At 41.1% G+C, this 6,459-nt stretch overlaps 1 non-coding gene across 1 annotated transcript; it reads right to left on the bottom strand.

Moving 5' to 3' along the window:
• Positions 1–1,096: 1,096 nt before the first annotated feature.
• LOC112799027 (small nucleolar RNA R71) lies at positions 1,097–1,204 on the bottom strand. Its single transcript, XR_003200616.1, has one exon. It is a non-coding gene; the product is annotated as a small nucleolar RNA R71 (small nucleolar RNA).
• Between the last annotated feature and the right edge of the window lie 5,255 nt (positions 1,205–6,459).

Genomic DNA, 6,459 nt, shown 5'->3' with positions numbered 1-6,459 from the left:
TTTTTAAAGATACTTACTATCAATCAATGATTTGATTCAACATTTCAAGTATGTTACCTTTTCTGTTGAGAAAGGTTTAATGTTTGAATCATATCTTTTCTTGTTAGTCAAGTTTTTAATTTTCAAATCAAATCTTTTTAAAATATTTTTCAAATCATATCTTCTCAATCATTTTTTAAAACCAATCATATCTTCCTAACCACATCTTTTTCAAAATAGTTTTTCAATCAAATCTTTCTGGTATCTAATTTCAAAATCTTTTTCAAAAATTATTTGATTTCTTTTCCCTTTTCATTTTCGAAAATTAATTAGTGTTTTTCAAAATGTTTTCAAAATTTTTCACTTAATTTTCGAAAATGACTTCCCTCCTTCTCACATCCTTCTATTTATGGACTAACACTATCCCTTAAATGCAAAATTCGAACTTCATCTCCTTTGTTAAGTTCGAATTTTCTACTTCTGTCTTCTACTCTTCTTTTTCCTCTGACACCTAAAGGAATCTCTATACTGTGACATAGAGGATTCCACATTTTCTTGTTCTCTTCTCTTTCTTATGAGCAGGAGCAAAGACAAAGGCATTCTTGTTGAGGCGGATCCTGAACCTGAAAGGACCTTGAAGAGAAAGCTCAGAGAAGCCAAAGCACAACTCTCTTTAGAGCACCTAACTGAATTCTTCAAAGAAGAAGAACACATGGCAGCCGAAAACAACAACAATGCCAACAATGCAAGGAAGGTGTTGGGTGACTTTACTGCACCTACTCCCGACTTCTATGGGAAAAGCATCTCTATCCCTGCCATTGGAGCAAACAACTTTGAGCTTAAGCCTCAATTAGTTTCTCTAATGCAACAGAATTGCAAGTTCCATGGACTTCCATTGGAAGATCCTCATCAGTTTTTAGCTGAGTTCTTGCAAATCTGTGACACTGTCAAGACTAATGGGGTTGACCCTGAGGTCTACAGACTTATGCTATTCCCTTTTGCTGTAAGAGACAGAGCTAGAATATGGTTGGACTCTCAACCTAAAGAAAGCCTGGACTCTTGGGAAAAGCTAGTCAATGCCTTCTTGGCAAAGTTCTTTCCACCTCAAAAATTGAGTAAGCTTAGAGTGGAAGTCCAAACCTTCAGACAGAAGGAAGGAGAATCCCTCTATGAAGCTTGGGAAAGATACAAACAATTGATCAGAAAGTGTCCCACTGATATGCTTTCTGAATGGAGCATCATAGGTATTTTCTATGATGGTCTCTCTGAACTGTCCAAGATGTCTTTGGATAGCTCTTCTGGAGGATCTCTTCATCTGAAGAAGACGCCTACTGAGGCTCAAGAACTGATTGAAATGGTTGCAAATAACCAATTCATGTACACTTCTGAAAGAAATCCTGTGAACAATGGGACTAGTCAGAAGAAAGGAGTTCTTGAGATTGACACTCTGAATGCCATATTGGCTCAGAACAAAATATTGACTCAACAAGTCAATATGATTTCTCAAAGTCTGTCTGGGATGCAAAATGCACCAAGCAGTACTAAGGAAGCTTCATCTGAGGAAGAAGCTTATGATCCTGAGAATCCTTCAATGGAAGAGGTGAACTACATGGGAGAACCCTATGGAAACACCTATAATCCTTCATGGAAAAATCATCCAAATTTTTCATGGAAGGATCAACAGAGACCTCAACAAGGTTTCAACAACAATGGTGGAAGAAATAGGTTTAGCAATAGCAAGCCTTTTCCATCATCTTCTCAGCAACAGACAGAGAGTTCTAAGCAGAGTACCTCTGACTTAGCAACCATGGTCTCTGATCTAATCAAAACCACTCAAAGTTTCATGACTGAAACAAGGTCCTCCATCAGGAATTTGGAAGGACAAGTGGGTCAGCTGAGCAAGAAAATTACTGAACTCCCTCCTAGTACTCTCCCAAGCAATACAGAAGAAAATACAAAAGGAGAGTGCAAGGCCATCAACATGGCCGAATTTTGGGAGGAAGAAGAGGCAGTGAACGCCACTGAGGAAGGCCTCACTGGGCGTCCACTGGCCTCCAATGAGTTCCCCAATGAGGAACCATGGGAATCTGAGGCTCAAACAGAGACCATAGAGATTCCATTGGACTTACTTCTGCCATTCATGAGCTCTGATGAGTATTCTTCCTCTGAAGAGGATGAGTATGTCACTGAAGAGCAAGTTGCTAAATACCTTGGAGCAATCATGAAGCTAAATGACAAGTTATTTGGAAATGAGACTTGGGAGGATGAACCCCCTTTGCTCACCAAAGAACTGAATGACTTGTCTAGGCAGAAACTGCCTCAAAAGAGACAGGACCCTGGGAAGTTTTCAATACCTTGTACCATAGGCACCATGACCTTCAAGAAGGCCTTGTGTGACTTAGGGTCAAGTGTAAACTTCATGCGCCTCTCTGTAATGGAGAAGTTAGGGATCTCTGAGGTGCAAGCTGCAAAAATCTCACTAGAGATGGCAGACAATTCAAGAAAACAAGCCCATGGACTAGTAGAGGATGTTCTGGTTAGAGTTGAAGACCATTACATCCCTACTAATTTCATAGTCCTAGAGACTGGGAAGTGCATGGATGAATCCATCATCCTTGGCAGACCCTTCCTAGCCACAGCAAAGGCTGTGATTGATGTTGATAGAGGAGAGTTGATCATTCAAGTGAATGAAGAGTCCTTGGTGTTTAAGGCCCAAGGATATCCCTCTGTCATCATGGAGAGGAAGCATGAAGAGCTTCTCTCAAAACAGAGCCAAACAGAACCCCCACAGTCAAACTCTAAGTTTGGTGTTGGGAGGCCACAACCAAACTCTAAGTTTGGTGTTGAACCCCCACATTCAAACTCTAAGTTTGGTGTTGAACCCCCACAATCAAACTCTAAGTTTGGTGTTGGGAGGTTCCAACATGGCTCTGAGAATCTGTGAGGCTCCATGAGAGTCCTCTGTCAAGCTAATGACATTAAAGAAGTGCTTGTTGGGAGGCAACCCAATGTTTTATAATTAATTATTTTCTTTTGTTATTTTATGTCTTTTGTAGGTTGATGATCATAAGAAGTCACAAAAACAATGAAAAAAGCAAAAACAGAATGAAAAACAGGAAGAAAAACAGCACACCCTGGAGGACGCACCCACTGGCGTTTAAACGCCAGTGAGGTTAGCTGGTGGGCGTTTAACGCCCAGTCTGGCACCATTCTTGGCGTTTAACGCCAGAAAGGGACACCAGACTGGCGTTAAACGCCAGAAAGGGGCAAGATGCTGGCGTTAAACGCCAGAAATGGGCACCAGCCCGGCGTTTAACGCCAGAAATGGCACAAAACGTGATTTTGCATGCCATTTGGTGCAGGGATGACTTTTCCTTGACACCTCAGGATCTGTGGACCCCACAGGATCCCCACCTACCCTACCACTCTCTCTCTTCTTCACCAATCACCTCAACACCTCTTCCCCAAAAACCCATCACCTATCAAATCCCATCTTTCTCTTCACCACTCACATCCATCCTTCATAAAACCCCACCTACCTCACCATTCAAATTCAAACCACTTTTCCACCCAAACCCACCCTCAAATGGCCGAACATCCCTCTCCCCCTCTCCTATATAAACCCTCCTTCACTCCTTCATTTTCACACACCTTAAACACTACTTCTCCTCCCTTTTGGCCGAACACATAGCCATTCCCTTTCTCCTCATTTCTTCTTCTTCTACTCTCTTCTTTCTTCTTTTGCTCGAGGACGAGCAAAAATTTTAAGTTTGGTGTGGTAAAAGCATTGCTTTTAGTTTTTCCATAACCATTTATGGCATCCAAGGCCGGAAAAACCTCTAGAAAGAGGAAAGGGAAGGCAAAAGCTTCCACCTCCGAGTCATGGGAGATGGAGAGATTCATCTCAAGGGTGCATCAAGACCATTTCTATGAAGTTGTGGCCTTGAAGAAGGTGATCCCCGAGGTCCCTTTTTCACTCAAAAAGGGTGAATATCCGGAGATCCGACATGAGATCCGAAGAAGAGGTTGGGAAGTTCTTACCAACCCCATTCAACAAGTCGGAATCTTGATGGTTCAAGAGTTCTATGCCAATGCATGGATCACCAAGAACCATGACCAAAGTGTGAACCCGAATCCCAAGAATTATCTTACTATGGTTCGGGGGAAATACTTGGATTTTAGTCCGGAAAGTGTGAGGGTGGCGTTCAACTTGCCTATGATGCAAGGAGATGAGCATCCTTACACTAGAAGGGTCAACTTTGATCAAAGGTTGGACCAAGTCCTCACAGTCATATGTGAAGAGGGCGCCCAATGGAAGAGAGATTCAAGAGGAAAGCCGGTTCAATTAAGAAGGCATGACCTCAAGCCCGTGGCTAGAGGATGGTTAGAGTTCATACAACGCTCAATCATTCCCACTAGCAACCGGTCCGAAGTTACCATAGACCGGGCTATCATGATCCATAGCATCATGATTGGAGAAGAAATAGAGGTTCATGAGGTTATAGCCCAAGAACTCTATAAGGTGGCGGACAAGTCCTCTACCTTGGCAAGGTTAGCTTTTCCTCATCTCATTTGTCACATCTGTTATTCAGTTGGAGTTGACATAGAGGGAGACACCCCCATTGAGGAGGACAAGCCCATCACTAAGAAAAGGATGGAGCACACAAGAGATCCCACTCAACATGAGATCCCTGAGATTCCTCAAGGGATGCACTTTCCTCCACAAAACTATTGGGAGCAATTAAACACCTCCCTAGGAGAGTTGAGTTCCAACATGGGACAACTAAGGGTGGAGCATCAAGAACACTCCATCATCCTTCATGAGATTAGAGAAGATCAAAGAATCATGAGGGAGGAGCAACAAAGACAAGGAAGAGACATTGAGGAGCTCAAGCACTCCATAGGATCTTCAAGAGCAAGAAAGAGCCGCCATCACTAAGGTGGACCCGTTCTTTGATTTCCTTGTTCTTTGTTCTTCTGTTTTTCAAATTTTATGCTTATGTGTATCCATGTTTGTATCTTGTGATCATTAGTGTCTTAGTGTCTATGCCTTAAAGTTATGAATGTCCTATGAATCCATCACCTCTCTTAAATAAAAATGTGCTTAATTGAAAAGGAAAGAATTGCATGAATTTTGAATTTTATAACAGTTTAATTATTTTGATGTGGTGGCAATATTTTTGTTTTCTGAATGTATGCTTAAACAGTGCATATGTATCTTGAATTTGTGGCTCATGAATGTTGGCTCTTGAAAGAATGATGAAAAAGGAGACATGTTACTGAGAATCTGAAAAATCAATAAAATGATTCTTGAAGCAAGAAAAAGCATTTCTATTCAAAAAAAAATCGAAAAAAAAAAGAAAAAGAAAACGAAAAAAATAGAGAATAAAGAGTTGTGATCCAAGGCAAATAAGAGTGTGCTTAAGAACCCTGGACACCTCTAATTGGGGATTTTAGCAAAGCTGAGTCACAATCTGAAAAGGTTCACCCAATTATGTGTCTGTGGCATGTATGTATCCGGTGGTAATACTGGAAGACAGAGTGCTTTGGGCCACAGCCAAGACTCAATAAGTAGCTATGTTCAAGAATCATCATACTCTACTAGGAGAATCAATAACACTATCTGGATTCTGAGTTCCTAAAGAAGCCAACCATTCTGAATTTCAAAGGATAGAGTGAGATGCCAAACCTATTCAGAGGCAAAAAGCTTAAAGCCCTGCTCATCTAATTAATACTGATCTTCACAGATGTTTTTGAGATTCATTGCATATTCTCTTCTTTTTATCTTATTTGATTTTCAGTTGCTTGGGGACAAGCAACAATTTAAGTTTGGTGTTGTGATGAGCGGATAATTTGTATACTTTTTGGCATTGTTTTTAGTATGTTTTTGATATGATATAGTTAGTTTTTAGTATATTTTTATTAGTTTTTAGTTAAAATTCACTTTTCTGGACTTTACTATGAGTTTGTGTGTTTTTCTGTGATTTCAGGTATTTTCTGGCTGAAATTGAGGGACCTGAGCAAAAATCTGATTCAGAGACCAAAAAGGACTGCAGATGCTGTTGGATTCTGACCTCCCTGCACTCGAAGTGGATTTTCGGGAGCTACAGAAGCCCAATTGGCGCGCTCTCAACGACGTTGGAAAGTAGACATCCTGGGCTTTCCAGCAATATATGATAGTCCATACTTTGCCCAAGATTTGATGGCCCAAACCGGCGTTCAAAGTCACCCTCAGAAATCCCAGCGTTAAACGCTGGAACTGGCACCCAAATAGGAGTTAAACGCCCAAACTGGCACTAAAGCTGGCGTTTAACTCCAAGAAGAGTCTCTGCACGAAAAATGCTTCATTGCTCAGCCCAAGCACACACCAAGTGGGCCCGGAAGTGGATTTTTATGTCATTTACTCATTTCTGTACACCCTAGGCTACTAGTTTTCTATAAGTAGGACCTTTTACTATTGTAAAAAAAAATCTTTTGATC

This window comes from Arachis hypogaea, chromosome 4 (genome assembly GCF_003086295.3).
Source record: "Arachis hypogaea cultivar Tifrunner chromosome 4, arahy.Tifrunner.gnm2.J5K5, whole genome shotgun sequence".
Classification (NCBI taxonomy): domain Eukaryota; kingdom Viridiplantae; phylum Streptophyta; class Magnoliopsida; order Fabales; family Fabaceae; genus Arachis; species Arachis hypogaea.
This window is presented reverse-complemented; position numbering and strand designations above follow the sequence as displayed.